This window comes from Suncus etruscus, chromosome 6, assembly GCF_024139225.1.
Source record: "Suncus etruscus isolate mSunEtr1 chromosome 6, mSunEtr1.pri.cur, whole genome shotgun sequence".
Taxonomy (NCBI): domain Eukaryota; kingdom Metazoa; phylum Chordata; class Mammalia; order Eulipotyphla; family Soricidae; genus Suncus; species Suncus etruscus.
Window position 1 is genome coordinate 135045292 of NC_064853.1, and position 17440 is coordinate 135062731.

The 17440-nt window shown below is 43.4% G+C and overlaps 1 long non-coding RNA gene across 1 annotated transcript in view; it reads right to left on the bottom strand.

The window, feature by feature from the left end:
* The window catches only part of LOC126012273 (uncharacterized), a 352275-nt gene that overhangs the window by 308812 nt on the left and 26023 nt on the right, over positions 1-17440 (bottom strand). The window lies entirely within an intron of this gene.

The window sequence follows — 17440 nt, forward strand, 5'->3', positions numbered from 1 at the left end:
TCCATGTTATCTCTCTGGTCATGCACATGTCACCTTCTTTGTAGATGACACACCAACTTCAGTTTCTTCTTTGGATGTCCTAACTTGCCTAGCAGAGTGTGAGTGATAGATCTGGATTGAGATCCATCCCGCAGGAGAAGTTAGGAGATGAGCAGCACTACAACGAGGCATAGGATTTATTGCCAACATACTGGGGTCACCACTACTTAGGCAAGGACCCCTTACTGAGCGTTCAGGTTCCTTTGATTGGGTTCCAGAGGCTTCAAAGCATCACAGTTAACCTTTGAGTTGATTGGCTCTTGTTCCTTTGCTGGCCTAGTGCTTGCTCTTCTCTCTATCTAGGATTGGAATTGGGGCAACATCAGACTGTGTGTGAGTATCTTGGGAGATAGGGCTGATGGGTGTGTGTGTGTGTGTGTGTGTGTGTGTGTGTGTTTATGCAATAACTCATGATAGTTGGGGGATCTGAAACCAGAACACCAGAGCCTGGCTCCTGGGCTACTCCCCGAAAACAGTGCCCATAGAGTCAGACACAATCCATCAAGGACTTGTAGACATGCGTCAGTGAGTGACCAGCATACTCAGCATGATCCTGAGACACTTACTGAAGTTCACTCACAGTGCACACTATGAGTACTAGTGTGAGCTCTGCTGAGAAGAGCCTATGTCCACACACATGACTTCAGACAAGCGAGGAAGTGTTTAAAGGAGTCAGAGCATACACAAATTTCCCAGGATCGAGGAACCTGGTAGGTGCTTCCTGGCAAGGTGCCACCCAGAGTCTCATTGGACTTGGTTAGTTCTCGCTTGCCAAGGTGAGGGTGAACTGTACAGGTTGGTGTGGTTTTATTATGCAAATATATTGGGTTGTAACAGTAAAGAATTTGGTGGCACCCACTTGGGCCACTGAGCTGACAGCACCCATCTCTGAATCCCTGACTCCCACATTGTTTATCCTCTTAACTCCTACCATGCTTCAATTCCAAATCTTCGTTGTTTCTGCCCTTCACGAATATCCAAGTTAATAACATTAACACGTTGCAAAAGCGAATGATCAGTGGCCTGATGATAGCACTCCAGGAGGCTGTTTTTCTTTCAAGTTGACAAAGCTGACAACTGGGACAGACCCAGATTCTAATTGAGCTTCCCATATTGTCCCCCGAGGCTGCCAGGTGCCATTTCTGTATGCAAAGGCAGAAGTAACTCCGAATCACTGCAGGGTGTGGCCCCCCAAAAAAGCCAATGATCATGTTGCTCATAGCAGATTTCACACCGCAGAGTACTAACCACTATACGATCACGGCTAGCTATTGGGGAGTCAGCTCATAGCAGATTTCAAAGTGGTCTCTTCAGAAGATCACATTCTTCTTTTTTAATAATTATAATGTAAAATGTTTTATTGTGACCAACGAGAATTACAAGTCTTTTACAGTAATATTTAAGGTACATAGTGACAATGAATGAGGGGCATTCCCCCCACCAACCCCGGTCCCAGCACCCCCCTCCTCTGCCCAGGACTGCTAGTATGACTGGCCCCCTCTGTGCATAGCTTGTTGAAGACTGAGTAGCGATTCTGATGTGTTGACTTTTGGTTTACGTTTCAGTCTGATCATTTTTTATTTCTACTCAATTTTCATATGACTGATTCTGGTACCATTTATTTATTTTCCCTCAATTTATGAGACAGAACAAGGTGATTCAAATTAGGTGGTTCTGTTTTAAAATCAAAGAACAAACATGAAAAAAGAAAAAAACAAAAACAAAACAGAAAGAAACCAAACATAACAAATCCGGCAGGAGTTCGTCTAGACATTATAAATATCAATTTACAAAGAAGAAAGGAAAAAAGAAAAAAAAAGAAGGAAAACAGGAGACCAGAGAGAGAGCATGGAGATAGAGTGTTTGCCTTGCACGCAGAAGGAAAGTGGCAACCCATATAGTCCCCGAGGCTGCCAGGAATGATTTCTGAGCATAGAGCCAGGAGGAACCCTGAGCGCTTCTGGATGTGACCGAAAAACCGGAAAAAAAAAAAAAAAGAAGGAAAACATAAAACACACACATAAAAAAAAAAAAAAACAAAATTACCACCACCACCAACAATAAGTAACAAAACAAAAAAAGAAACAGAAATCAAACAAAAGACCAAAACCAGCAACTACAAAAAAGCACCACAGCAACAAATACAACCAAACAATAACCACCAGACAGAAAGGAAAAGTAGAAAAAAAGGAGGACTGGTGTGGCAAGGTTTTTCTTTGTTTCTGTTTCTGTTTTTGCATAGGCAGAGTAGATATTGGGGAAATTTTAAAGAATATTCCCTTGGCCTAAAAGATACAGGTTTTCTCCACCCGTGAAGCATTACTATCATGGAAATAACTACAGGCTCCCCTCATGCTTCTTTTCACACCCCAAGGAATTTTGTTGGTGCCAGAAATTTCCTGCTCAGCTGTGGCTGATAGCATCAGGCCTCTTCTTTCCTGCACTTCCCAGAGGCAACTCAAGTTTGGGGGTGAGTGTGGGGGAGTCAGTCATCAAGGAAGCCTGGAGAAGCAGCTGCAAGGGAGACAGAGGCAGTCAAAGCCAGAGTAGTAGCTGCTAGGAAAAGGCTTAGCTAGCATAGAAGCCATCTGAAGAAATGTATATGTCAAGTTGGGATCGCGAAATAAAGCTGGCTAACGCCTGGAACTTCATCTAACTGCTTTGTGAATCTCTCTGCCCTCATCCTACAACCTTCAGACCTCTCAGACAATGGGGGCTCCAGGAGCCAAGTCCAACCCAAGAAGGCATCACCATCCCCCACCAACTCTAGGCCATTTAAATCTATATTAAAACAACGACCTTGGACTGGTCTGTATATTGTCTGCCTATCTATCCTCTATCTGGCTATCTCTCTATATATCTATCAATCATCTATCTATCTTTTTCTCTCACACAAAGAATTTTCCAAAGCCACAGGGACTTGTATGAAGTGAGGCAGAGAATTTACCTGACTCTACGAAGTAAGTGCTCATACCTGCCCGTTGTTCTGCATTCACCACTGTCTGTTGGTACATCAGGATAATTTTCATTCTGTTCTGGTTCTGGAAGTTGTGTCAGCTGAATATGCAAGGGGTCCTTAGAATTCTGCACCACAGGGAGACCAGGAGGTTCCTGTAACTTAAATAGCTGTTAGTAAGGGGCTCTTTCCTGCTCTGGATCTTAGAGAAATGCCTCATTTTTGGTGTGAATTTTTTTTACCCTTAAATGTTCTAGGAAAAGCCATAATCTTCTCCCTTGTCCTATGTACCTCGCAGCCTTCCTTTTTCATTTTTGTTAGAGATTTTACCACCTTAGCACCTTAAGAGTCATTATAAGAGAGTGTGCTTGAAGGTCTATCTTCTGTAACTTTTTCAAGTTGGCAAGGGACTGTAGTCCCAAGTTATAAGAAGAAGGAGTGAAATCTCATGTAGGAGGCAATTGACAGGTGCTCTGGAGCAATACGTGGTCCTCTCTATCTTTGGGAGTACAGAGCTCCCTCTGTAACTATAATACCGCAGTTCAAAAACAGAAATCAGCCTCTAGTCTCCCTAGTGAGCAGAGGACTTGCCCAGTACCAATTATTACTGGACCTGCTCCTTTCATTTAACCTCAACACTTTCCACCCCTTTTTCCTAAAAGAGGGCTCTCCTCTTACGACAGAAAAGTGTATTTCCAATACTTAGAATTTGGATATGTTTTCTAATTTACTTCACCACAATTTGAAACACTATAGTGTCAAAGTTGTTTGTGATTGAGATGTGTACATTAGAATGATAAACCTTAACATAGAAGTGGAGCCAGCATTTTTCAACGTTGAAAAAGACAGAGCTGAATATACATAAATATTTTTTTTTTGTGGTTTTTGGGTCACACCCGGCAGTGCTCAGGGGTTTTTCCTGGCTCCATGCTCAGAAATTGCTCCTGGCAGGCACTGGGGAATATATGGGACGCCGGGATTCGAACCGATGACCTTCTGCATGAAAGGCAAACGCCTTACCTCCATGCTATCTCTCCGGCCCCTAAATATTTAAAAACATATTTTGCGATACCAATGCACATAAGCCAATGATGAACATACATCAGCTACATGGGCTAGTCCAAGGAAAAATGGATGATATGGGAAAGTTTGAGAAATAGGGCATTCTCAGGGGAAAGACTTATGAATTAAAAAATGAAAAGAGAAGGAGGGACATTTGCTAAGTTAACACACATTTCAAGTGGGTATACTGCAAGTAGGCATCCCACTGGATATACTGGAGGTTCCAAAGTTCCCAGTGGAATTCCCAGAAAACAAAGTTGAGGATTTCTGGCAGTGAGAAGTGCAGTGGGAAATCAGGGAGGTGGAGGAGTGAGGGAGGGGCACTGGCAACACCCTTCCTCTCCTCCAGCCACTGCTGCTGACAGGTGTCCTTTGTGACAAGATGACCTGATAGTGATGTGGCTCTGAGGCTTAGTGCCCACAGGAGGCCCAGTGCTCATTTGCCTCTGGGCAACTGTGCCATTCAGATGGAGAATTTGCTCTTTTGTCTGAATGTCATTTATTATGCATTGTATATCTACAATTTCACCACATGGGTGACGAATGACTTCTTCCCAATCTTTTGGGCAGTGGTCAGTTTCTTTGCTCTCCTGCCCTTCCTGCAGAGGAAGCCATGTAGACTACCACCTGACAGGCCTAGAAACATCCCAAAGGTAAGACCATAGCGAATCCCAGATAACACAATCTTTTCTTCTCTGCTGTTATTATGTCTGCTTTTCTGCAGCAACTGAAGACGATCCTACAATAGGAAAAATGATGGTCTGCTCTTCTCAGGAATAAATGAACCTTATAATTCTGAGGACTAGCCAGGCTAGTTTAAGCCGGGGGAGGGTTAACTCAAGAATTTTAAGGAAATATATAGAAATAGGGCCCTTAGAATCATCGGGGAATGATCCCAAAAGTGGTTTCCAGTAATATTTTTCATTTGGTTTTTTGGGTCACACCCGGCAGCAGTCAGGGGTTCCTCCTGCCTCTATGCTCAGAAATTGCTCCTGGCAGACTCTGGGGACCATCTGGGAAGCCATCCATATGGGATTCAAACCACCATCCTCCTGCATGCAAGACCAGCACTCTAACTCCATGCTATCTCTCCAGCCCCTTCCAGTAATAATGAATAGAGAACTTAGAGTTGGGAAGTGTGTGGGAGGCCAGGCTCCTGACCATGGTCGTTCTGGTGCTATCCCCTGGAAAGAGTGACCCTTTGCAGCCAATGGAAGTCACTGAGGAGGGTCTCTGAGCAGTTTTTTCCTGACAGAGCTAGAGAGCCAAAGCCTGAATATACATGTGTGTATATTTCTAGAGGATTTCTAGAGGTGACTTCTAAAGGCTTCCCGCGTTTCTTCTGTGGAAAGGACTCGAAGGGGATAAAGCTAGAATTGCTTGGTAAACAAAGACTCATGTGGTTGTTCCCCAACATTGAGCATACGTAGCCATTCCAGACAGAGAGAAGTGAACAATCATTTCCAGCATCTGTTTTATTTTTTCCTTTCAGAATTCAAGAAAGACCGGACACTGGAGGAAGAGAAAAATTCAAGATCTAATGAAAGGTGAGCTGCTGCCAGAGCCAGTACCTAAGGGTGCCTCTTCCCCCCTGCCTTAGTCTTGGCATCTGTGGCCAAGGTCATCAGAGTCGGTGACATCCCCAGGAAACACAGACATTGGAAGGCTCCGGAGAGAGGGAACCTCAGTAATCCCTATCGCCAGGCTCAGAAGCAGGCTTAGAGAGGGCTGGCATGGTTCCTGGTGGGGAGGGGAGTGGTGGCTCAAGTGGACCAAGGACCTGGCTAATAATATGGGACTTTCAGTGAAAGTGGGAATTTCAGCGGGAGTTGATTAGGTTTGCTCATATTCCTCGTGGAGCTGCCCAACTCACTGACCCCAGTTCCTAGCGACTATGATCTCAGGGAACACACTTTTAGAAGGTGTTGTGAAGTCACAGATACCCACACTGTCAACAAGTAGCAGGGACTTGGCACGTGATCTTCGAATCAAATCGCACTCTATTGTTCATGGAGGACATGACAGGTGACAGGTGACAGGACAGGTGATCTGGGAATTTCCTGGCCCTTTTTCCCACCCATGACTCAGTCTCCTGATTTTGTAGCTTGCAAGTTATGTCTGCAGGAACTCCATCACATGAGGAAGCTACTCAAAATGCTTAAAAGGTAATAAATATTTCTCTCCTCTATGTGTCCTTTCAGACTTTAAGGGGCCAGAAGGTCCAAGGGCCCTGGGCAGCCTAGGACTGCCCTGGAGAGAGGGTTTGGGGAGAGTGTGGCCCAGCCTTGAATGAAGTGAAGTGTGAAGTGTGATCAAGTTATGGCGGGCCAAACAAGGGTCCATAGGAGCAGGGATTTGTTTCTCCCACGCAAACTATGGCACCCAGATGGCTGCTAGCGACACTATTGCCTCTAATTTCCCACAGAATCTCCTCCAGCTCCACATTCTGCTCACGTTCCTCACGCACTTCGCCTCCGAGCACTTCCGGATCTTCATTTTCCCAGCACTGCTTCCCACCACCATCACCACCACCTCTGCCAACACCCACCATCAGCCATGGCTCCTCTTCAGGATCATGTGTATCTGTGCCAGCTCCCATTAGAGTGCTCTCAGGCATGGGGAAAGCCAGCAGTCGTGGGACAACTACTTGCTGGTATCAGATGACTACCAAGACCATGATCCTCCAGGTTCCATCAGCTTCCCTGTCGAGGACAAAGTGGAGTTCCCGCCTGGCACCAGACTTCAAGTGGCACCGAGAGCCCCTGAACCCCATCTTCCAAAACATGGACTGAGGTGCCACTGCAGAGGTTGGGGAGGAGAGAATCAACTTCAAAACCACAGCCTCCCACAATGCCTCAAAGGAAAAGGTCTACCTGTCACAAGGGCTCCTGATCTTTACCTTGGGGCTTCTGACCCAATAAATCTCATGTCCTGAGACACACTGGCCTCTGTCTGTGCCTTTCTGGGGATGGGAAGGGTGAGCATTCACTCATGCCTAGTGCCTGCCTGCATTGACTCAAAAGTCTTGAGTCAAGGAGAGAGGTTTTAGCCCTTCCCTGGTCAAAACCTCTCACTGGCTCCTTGCCCCTTACTTAACAGTGCCCCTTCAGAAAGCGAGGCAGTAGCTCCTGTCAACTGTAACCAGACCTCAGAGCAATGCATGCCCCATAGGCTGGAAGATCCTCCTCACAGTGGGAAGGAGGTTCTACTGGAGGGAGAGGCAAGAGGCTAAGAATCATGACTCCCCAGAAGAAAGCATGGCTCTCTGAGGAGTGGAGCAGAAGTGTACCCACTGTGTCTCTCAGGAGACACATGTTACTAGATGGGAGGGTAGAAGAGATAGCAAATTGGATTGGAGGTGCAGAAACTAAACCAAAATCTTCCTCACTCTCCTACAGATTGGACAGGCAGGGAATTCTTAGTATTCCCATGTCTAGTGCACACCCCAGAATCTGCTGCCCAGCCCCATACGTTAAATCCAGAAAAGTCACTGACAACTACTCAGGATAAGAAAGAGGCTGGTGTGGCCAAGGTAGATGCCTTTCATGGATACCTTCACCAAGTCCACACGCTATTGGTGTCCCCAGGTATGGCTCCCAGAAGAGAAATGGGGGAGTAATCTGCAATCAGGGATTCCACGTTCCCTAAATTCCAGGTTCAGGAACCAGAGTTCAGAAGCAGAAGCATCTTAACTATGAATACATTGATCATGAGGGACCTGAAGGACCCAGTTGACTAGTCCCTGCCACTACAGCCATTTGCTAGCAGCTGCCTTACTTTTCTCCAACATCACAGAGTACTGGGGGATGGGACTGCTTTCTCTGGTGACTTACTAATGTCCCTCTCCCCATTCACACAAAAATACACAGACTAGTCATCAGAGAGTCATCATTCCTTGGGTCCTGATTCTCTTCTCAGAGTACTTGAAGTGCTTAATATCACCGGGAAAGCATGTTCTGGATATCTGTGTGTGTGTGTGTGTGTGTGTGTGTGTGTGTGTGTGAGTGAGTGTGTGCGCGCACACTTGCGCATTGTGTGAAATGAGACCTAGCAACTTGACCTGAGCCTTTGTGATTCCCTACTGCCCAGGATGCTTCTAGTCTTTCCCAGAACATCTGACTCGGTGGAGAACCTGGCTGTTCCCGTGGACATACTGGCAGTTGGAGTTGGACATGCCCCTTGGACTTGCTCCTTGAACAAGTCCCCTGACACGTCTTTCATCAAAAGGGAAACTTGGACAGCTGCGGGATGGCCCGCAGTAGTTACCAGTGCAGCCGGCCTTTCCACAAAGGCCAGAGTAAAGCATCAGCAAGATGCTGCTTGCTCCGTATCTCCCCTTCCTTTTTGATTCTCCTTTGAACCTGTATCTATAAGGACTCCTCTGGCCGGTGAGTTTCTGTCTCTCTCCCTCTAAACACAGGGCAGAGGCAGACTTCAGATTCAGAGCAGGACCAAGAATACTTGGATTATCCTCCTTATGTTCTCCCTTTCCTCCTCCCTCCTTCCCTCCCACATTCCCTCCCTCCCACCCTCCTCCCTCACTCCCCCCCTCTCTCTCTGTCTCTCTGTCTCTCTCCTCTTCTGAGTGGAAGGGGATGTTTACAAGTACTTGGGTAGGGTCTAGGACTAACTTTGCTTTCCTGAAAAGAGCAGGTTCACTGTCCTAGAGCTCTCCAGCCTCATCCCTAATTGGCAGAGGTGAATAGGGCAAAAGCAGATTCTCTTCTGAAGACTCCCTCCTCTCTCTTCCCCCAATTCACCTAAGTTAAAAGAGGACCCCACCAAACACTACCCCTGCCACATCAGAAGAATAAAACAAGCCTATTTCCTCATCTTGAGAGTGTGTGACTGATATGAAGCATCAGGATCTGGCGTCCACTTAAAGCAGGCTCAGAGTATCTTTTGCTATTAGTATTGGGGCCACATTCAGGGGTGTTCAGGGATTACGCCTCACTTCGCACTCATGGTCCCTCCCGACGGGCTTGAGGACTCAATTGTCTCTTACCTCTTTTACTGTCCCTCTTGCCCCTAGATTCAGAGTAGAAGGTGCCATGGCAGGGCCCTAGTCTCCTCTGAGCCTCAGAGATGGCTATTGAGCAGTTCAAGGGAAAGGCGACTTGGCCAAGTCAGGGGAGAGGCTTTGAGAACGACTGTCTATAGGAAGAGCAGTGGGTTTCTTTTTGTTGTTGTTGTTGTTGTTGTTTTTGGGTCACACCTGGCAGCGCTCAGGGCTTACTCCTGGCTCCAAGCTCAGAAATCGCTCCTGGCAGGCTCGGGGGATCATATGGGATGCCGGGATTCGAACCAATGACCTTCTGCATGAAAGGCAAACGCCTTACCTCCATGCTATCTCTCTGGCCCTCTAGCAGTGGGTTTCTTCAGGAATGAGAAGAGCAGGTATTCTCAGTGAACCAAGGAGAGGTCTCAATGTGTATAATCTTTTTTTTTTTTTTTTTTTTTTGTGGTTTTTGGGTCACACCCGGCAGTGCTCAGGGGTTACTCCTGGCTCCATGCTCAGAAATTGCTCCTGGCAGGCACGGGGGACCATATGGGACGCTGGGATTTGAACCGATGACCTCTTGCATGAAAGGCAAACGCCTTACCTCCATGCTATCTCTCCAGCCCCAATGTGTATAATGTGTATAATCTTGTCTGTTTCTGCAGACTTGAGAATTCATTCTTTCGGGTTCCTTCAGGTTTTTTCGTGGTACATCGTCATCTCATAATCAAACTAAAAGCAGGAATTTGTGGGATCAGTCATGCCTGAAGCCGACCCGGGGCACATCTACTCCCAAGGGGAGAATGCTACAAAACCACTGCAAGTCATTGTCTTCCAGTGGAAAACAGGGCCCAGAGCAATGCACAGTGGTGGGGTGTTTGCCTTGCTTTCAGAATCCTGTGATAGACCCGAGATTAGTCCCCAGCATCTCATATGGTCTTCAGAGTCTGCCAGGATCGATTTCTGAACGTACAGCCAGGAGCAACCCATGAGCATTGCCTGGGAGCTCAAAATACAAACAAAAAATAATGGAAAAACATTTCATATTTGAATCTATAAACAATACCCAAACACTCTATCATGTCATTGCTGTTTTCTGAGGGAAGTCTTTTAAGACTTTTAAGCCAACTGGTTTCTTAGATGTAGCTCGCAATAATAACAAATAGGGGCCACCAGTTCGGTGTCCATCCCTCTCCGCCTACCACCAGCTCCACAACCCTCCAGCCAGCCCTTCAACTGCCCCAACCGACCCCCAGCTCCGAGCTCCGCCCACTCTTCTCTAGCTCTCAACAGCGCCCCTCCAGGTAGTGGGTGGGACAACAGGCAGACCTTTCATTTTTAGCAATACTGCCATATGTCACAGCAATCCCACTTTTGGGGATCTATCCCCAGGACAGAAAAACATTCATCCCCAAGAACCTATGCACACCACTATTCATTGCAGCACTCAGTACAATAGCTAAGACTTGAAATTAACCCAGATGTCCAACAACAGACGAGTGGATCATGAAGATGTGGTACATATACACAATGGGATACTACATGGTGGTAAAAAATGATGTAATCATGCAACTGGCAGCAATATAAATGGAAGCGGAAGATATTAGGTTAAATGAAGTAAGCCAGAAGCAGGATAAACACAAAATCATATCGCTTATATGCGTATTTAGAATAACTGCACAAAGAAGCACATTGCTCTAAATGGTAGATATCTTGAACACTGTAGGCACAAGGAGAAGGAAACAAATTGAGTGGAAGAGAAGCACAAAAGCCTTTATTCTCTCTTAGACTTCAACGAAACCTGCTGCAATGGGTACAGCTGTTTTACTAAACAGGTGTTCAAGCAACTGCTCACTAAGTGGTCTAGAATAATGGTCAGATGCTTTTATCCACAGGTGCAGAATGAAATTGGAAGCCATGGACTCCCACTATAGTGCTCACTATTAAAATGTTTTAGTTTTTATTTTTATTATGTCTATAATAACTTCTTTTTGTTTGTTTGCTTTTTGTTTTGGGGCCACACCTGGTGATGCTCAGGGATTACTCCTGGCTATGTGTTCAAAAATTGCTCCTGCTTGGGGCACCAGATGGGATGCTGGGGGCTCGAACCATGGTCAGTCCTAGGTCAGCCGCCTGCAAGGCAAACACCCTACTGCTGCACCACCACTTCGGACCTACGTCTATAATAACTCTTTAACATGTCTGTCCGTACTGGATTTGGGAGATATAGGTTGATCACCTTAGCTTCGCCTCTATCATATTAGACTCCAGATTAGCTGTATCATATTAGACTCCAAATACAGTGCTCAAAATGGTAGTCTTGACAAAATACTTTAATTTATCCATTTCCCATTTGATTACACCTGCTACTATGATCTAATATTTATGTCCACAGAGACCACTGAAATAAAAAACGGCACACCATACACTTTTGTAACAGTCCCAGTTCATTGAGTCTATTTTAGCAATTACATTTTTTTTTTTTTTTGGTTTTTGGGCCACACCTGGTGATGCTCAGGGGTAACTCCTGGCTATGCGCTCAGAAGTTGCTCCTGGCTTGGGGGACCATATGGGACGCCGGGGGATCGAACCGCGGTTCATCCAAGGCTAGCGCAGGCAAGGCAGGCACCTTACCTCCAGCGCCACCGCCCGGCCCCAGCAATTACATTTTTTAAACTCAAGTTATTTTACTATTATATCATGATGTCTGTTGCCAGTTCGCTTTCAGGAGAGGAACTTGGATGCTTAATACCCAGTATATGATACTTCATGAAGTAGACTCTTCTAACAGTGCTCACTAATAAAAAAAACTTCAAGATACATTTTATTAAAATAATAAAATTCATAGACAGAGAGAATACTGAAAGCAGCAAGATCAAAGATGGAAATTACATACAAAGGAGCATCTGTAAGATTTACAGCAGATTTATTATATGAGACTATGGCCCCAAAGACAATAATGGGAGAAACTATGTACCCAAGACCCATCAGGTAAAGGGCTAATATCAAAAATATACAAGGTGTTGAGAAGTTCTTAATGAAAGATTAATGAAATGAATGTTCCACCAAGACTAATTTACCAGGCTAGACTCATTCAAATCTGAAAGAATAAGAAATTTACAGATAAACAATAACTCAGAAACTTCAGAGGAGTCTCTGAACCATGTTTCCAAGAACTAAAGGGGCTATCTTAAGACAAGACTAATATCACAAACATGCCCAATTTTTGCACCTAAAGAGTAACCAGCAAAATATATAAAGCAATTGCTAATTGACTTCAATGAAAGCATCAATATCATTGCAATAACGGTTGAAACCTTTAACACATTTCCTACTCATAGATTGGGAAGATTAATATAAACAAAATGGCAGTACTCCCCCAAAGTATTGTACATATTCAATATAGTCCCTATACAAATACATATGACATTTTTTAAACAAAATAGATCAAACATTCCTGAAATTCATGTGGAATGATAAACAACTCCTCACAACCTCACTGCCATAGCTTAATCAATTCTTGGGTAAAAGAATATGGGAGACATTACCTTCCCCAACTTCAAACTGCACTATAAAGTGTTAGTAATTAAAATAGGATACTGGAATAAAGACAGAACCTCAGCTCAATGGAATAGAATTGAATGTCCTAGGATAGACCTTCAGGTATATGATTAGTTAATCTTTGATCCAAAGAAAACAAAAAATATTAATTGTGTCAAGAAAAGTCTCTTCAACAAGAGATATTGAGAAAACTGGTTAACAATTCGCAATAAAATAAACTCAAACCTTTTTCTAACCCCATGAATAAAAGTAAATCAAAATTAAAGGCATTAGTATCAGGCATGAATCCATAAGGTAAATAGATGAAAATGTTGACAAAATTGTCCCTGGTACTTAAGCTAAAGGTATCTTCAAAGTTGAAGCACTATTGACCAAGCAAGTGAAAGCAAAGATTAACAAATGGACTACATCAAATTAAGATGGAACTCATTGTCATCTTAATTTGGATTTCTCTAATATTATTAAATTTTTTCATATGCTAAAGGCCCTCCATTTGTCATCTTCATAGAAGTGTCTGTCTGCATTTTTATATGGTTATTGAATTTATTGATGTTGATCATTGTGTTTTATAAATATTGGACATTAACCCTTTATATGTCAATTTTGTGCTTTTTTCTCCAATTAATAATTTTTTTCATTTTAGTCCATGTTTCTTTTGTCACGCAAAACCTTTATATTTTATGTGATCACATTTCTAAATGTTATTTAATTTGATGTAGTCACAGGAGTCCTAGGGGCACAGCAGGTAAACCCGAACATTGTCCCCACTAGCTACATATCAGTGGTGGAAGGAGAGGGTACAGATGAGAGAGGAATGGGCCATAGCCCTACAAGGTGATTTGCAGGTACTGATATTGGCAGATGAGGGCAGGAATCGTAGGGGTAAGGCAGGGCAGATGGCATTCAGATCCCATTGGCTGCACTTCTGGTGGGGAAGGAAGGGGCACTCCTCTTATATGGAAATGGATGTTTTTTATACTTTATTTTTAATATATAGCAGTATGGAGTGGTAGCACAGTGGGTAGGGTGTTTGCTTGCATGTAGCCATGTAGCCATCCGGGGTTCAATCAGCATCCCATATGGTCCCCAAGATTACCAGGAGTAATTTCTGAGCACAGAGCTCAGAAATTTTTTGTTTCTGTGTTGTGGTTTTATTGTGTGTTTGTATGTGTTTGGGGTTACACCCGGTGGTGCTCAGGAATTACTCCTGACTCTGTGCTCAGAAATTGCTCCTGGCAGGCTTGGGGGACCATATGAGAAGCCTGGATTTGAACCATCATCCATTCTGGGTCAGCTGTGTGCAAGGCAAAAGCCCAACTGCTATGCTATCTCTCCGGCCCCTGTTTCTGTGTTTTTGCAATATATTTATTCAAAGGCTGTCAAAACTCCAACCTCTCTTGCGAACTGGGCCACAGGTAGGAGAGGGGCACAGAGAGCATTGGTCAGCTCCTAGGCACAGGTCCCATGCCCCCAATTTACCCGTTCCCTTAAATGATGTATTTGAATCGAAGCTGAACGTGCTGTCACAGACCGGCAGTTGCCTTTACATCTGCCACACAGATCTTGGCTGTGGGATTTTTTAAGAATAAAGGCTATGGGGGCAGAAACGTCTCATTTGTTTACAGCTTTGGCAGGTGATATCCTTTACCCGGTAAGGATTGTAAGACTACTGACAACTTTTTTAAAACTGCCTGAAGTAAACCTTGTTTGTGCCCTGCACACATCATACATGGGATGTTAGCAGTTCTTACATGGTAGAGCTGTATTTCTGCTCTAAGAACATTAAGCAAAGATGTGGGCCCTGCTCGATGCTCTGGGGTTCTGTTTGAGGAACACCTTCGAGTCTGGCTCAAAAACAAAAAGAAAAATCTATCACTATTGCAGTCTCCCAAAAACGCTCAGGGAGTCCCCAGGCCCTCCCAAAAATACTTAGTCAACCAGACCAGTGGCTGAAGTTAGAGAGTCTGAAGATATGGTGATGCTCCTGCTCTGTGGTGCTGGGTATTAACTCAGACCACCACAGCAGTGCCTGACGACCTCCAGGGCTACACTTGGTGTCATCATGTGGTACTGTTGATCCAACCCTGTCAGTTACTTGCTAGGAATGTGTCCTATTTGTTGTGCCCTAATATTATTTTGGCCTCAATATATGGCTATTTAGAATCATACAACCATCCAAAATTGAATCAAGTTGAAGTAGCAAGTCTTAAAAGAATAATCATATCGAAGAAATTGAAACAGTCATTCAAAGTATCTCAGCTTAGGGGCCGGAGAGATAGCATGGAGGTAAGGCATTTGCCTTACATGCAGAAGGACGGTGGTCCGAATCCCGGCATCCCAGATGGTCCGGCATGCCTGCCAGGGGTGATTTCTGAGCGTAGAGCCAGGAGTGACCCCTGAGCGCTGCCGGTTGTGAGCCAAAAACCGAAAAACAATTAAAAAGTAAAAAAAAAAAAAAAGAAAAAAAGAAAATATCTCAGCTAGGACCAGACAGATGCGATACAATCCCGCTGAAGAAGCTAGCCTAGAAGGCAGCTGGCCTTTGTGTCATCAGGAATGATTCCTTAACATGGAACCAGAAATTAGCCCGTAGCACCACTAGAGGGCAGGAGAGATGTGCTAAAAACTATGAAAAACAAGAAAATTCTCCCAGTACCAAAATTCCAGGTCCAAATGGATCCACTAGTTTCTTTCAAACATTCAAAGTAATAAAACGGACTAATAATCACTAATTATTCAGGTAATAAACTACCTGAACTCCTTAAAGTTTTCCAAAATATCAGAAAACATAGAATCCATCACAGCCTTTGAGATGCCAACATTACTCTACCAGGGGTCTCAAACTCGTGGCCCGCAGGCCGTTTGCGGCCCTCTGTACAACATTTTATGGCCCTGCCCTAGAGGAATCTTTTTCTGTTTTGTTTTGTTTGACTTGTTTGGGTCAGCCCCCCCCCCTCCAATGTTCAAGGCTTACTACTGACTGCACTCAAGGATCACCCCGACTTTGCCTCCCGCGGCCCCCAGGTAAATTGAGTTTGAGACCCTTGCACAGATAATACTTAGGAAAAAGAAAATCAGACTTATTTCCCTGAGAACATTAATGTAAATATCTGCGGTTAAACTTTTGCTAACCATAGTCAGAGGCATATCAAAAAGAATCATATGTCATGATGAAGTGAGATGCATTCTAATAATAATAATAATAATGTCTTAACCATTGAACTATCTGGTCAGTCTTTTATGTTGAACCTGCGTTAATAATGACAATTTCTTTCTATTTGAAGTTGTAGAAGATTAGGTTCAGTATTTTAATACATCCACTCTGTGTTTCACTCGGTGAATCTCGCCATTGATCTTAAAAATGTTGACTTGATAGTATTGCAACGTTTTTTATGGAAAGTTTAGCATTGCTTCCTTGGCCTACTTTCATTTTCATTTCCTGTATAGATATCTGCTTTTATGCAGTGGCCAAGTTCTAATGCCCTCTTCTTAGTTGTATTCTCTGTCTCTCTTACAATTTCTAAACAGTTTACCTCTGAAGTTCTGAGAATGTTTCCCCTTTACTTCAAAGGAAGTAAGCCTCGTGTGCATTGTCTAGCCTGTATTACTCCTTTTCCTCTTTATTCCATTTTGTTTTAATTCCTCACTACTCCTAAGTGGAGTCTCTGTCTTTGAAGGGAATCATATAATGCTTGATCAATTACCTTAAATATTTGACAGATGTTTTTCTATAAAGTTTTGTGTCAGTCATTCATATTTGAATGACATTTTAGCTAGACAGCATAATCCTGTTAAAATTTACTTCATTCGGGGGGAAACAGGTGGGGGTGGGGTGGGATGGAGGGAGATTTGGGACATTGGTGGTGGGAATATTGCACTTTTGAAGGGGGGGGTGTTCTTTACATGACTGAAACCTAATCACAATGATATTTGTAATCAAGATGTTTAAATAAAGATAAAAATGACTGGTCAGTGCAGTTATAGAAATAACTACACTGAGAACTACCATAATCATGTGAATGAATGAGGGAACTGGAAAGCCTGTCTAGAGTACAGGTTGGGAGTGGGGTGGGATTGAGACATTGGTGGTGGGAATGTTGCACTGGTGAAGGGGGTGTTCTTTACATGACTGAAACCTAATCACAATCATATTTGTAATCAAGATGTTTAAATAAAGATAAAAATAAAAAATAAAATAAAATCATTAATATTTGTAAAAACATAAACATAAACATTTTTACTTTAATTTAAAAAATATTTTATTGATGTAAAATTTTTCTTCCTACCTTAAGCCCCTGTTGGCTGTGATTCATCATAGAGAATGGTTTATATAAAATCTGGTAAAAAAAAAAAAAAGAAATAAAGACAGTGAAAATAAATAATAATAAAAAAAGAAATCTTCCCATATAATGTTTGACTTTGAAAATATAACATAAATTTAAAATATTTGGATGGTAAGAAAAACGGAATATATATTCAGAATCTTATAATGCAACATTTTTAACCTTTTTTTTCCTTATCAATACATGTGTCATTGGAACACAGCACACAGAAGTGAGTTTCAAAAAAAATTTCTTTCAGTTTTCTTAAAACCCATAGATGAGTGAGACGATACTGCGTCTTTCTCTCTCAATGACTTATTTCACTCAGCATAATAGATTCCATGTACGTCCATGTATAGGAAAATGTCATGTCTTCATCTCTCCTGATGGCTGCATAATATTCCATTGTGTATATGTACCACAGTTTCTTTAGCCATTCGTCTGTTGAAGGGCATCTTGGTTATTTCCAGAGTCTGGCTATGATAAATAGTGCTGCAATGA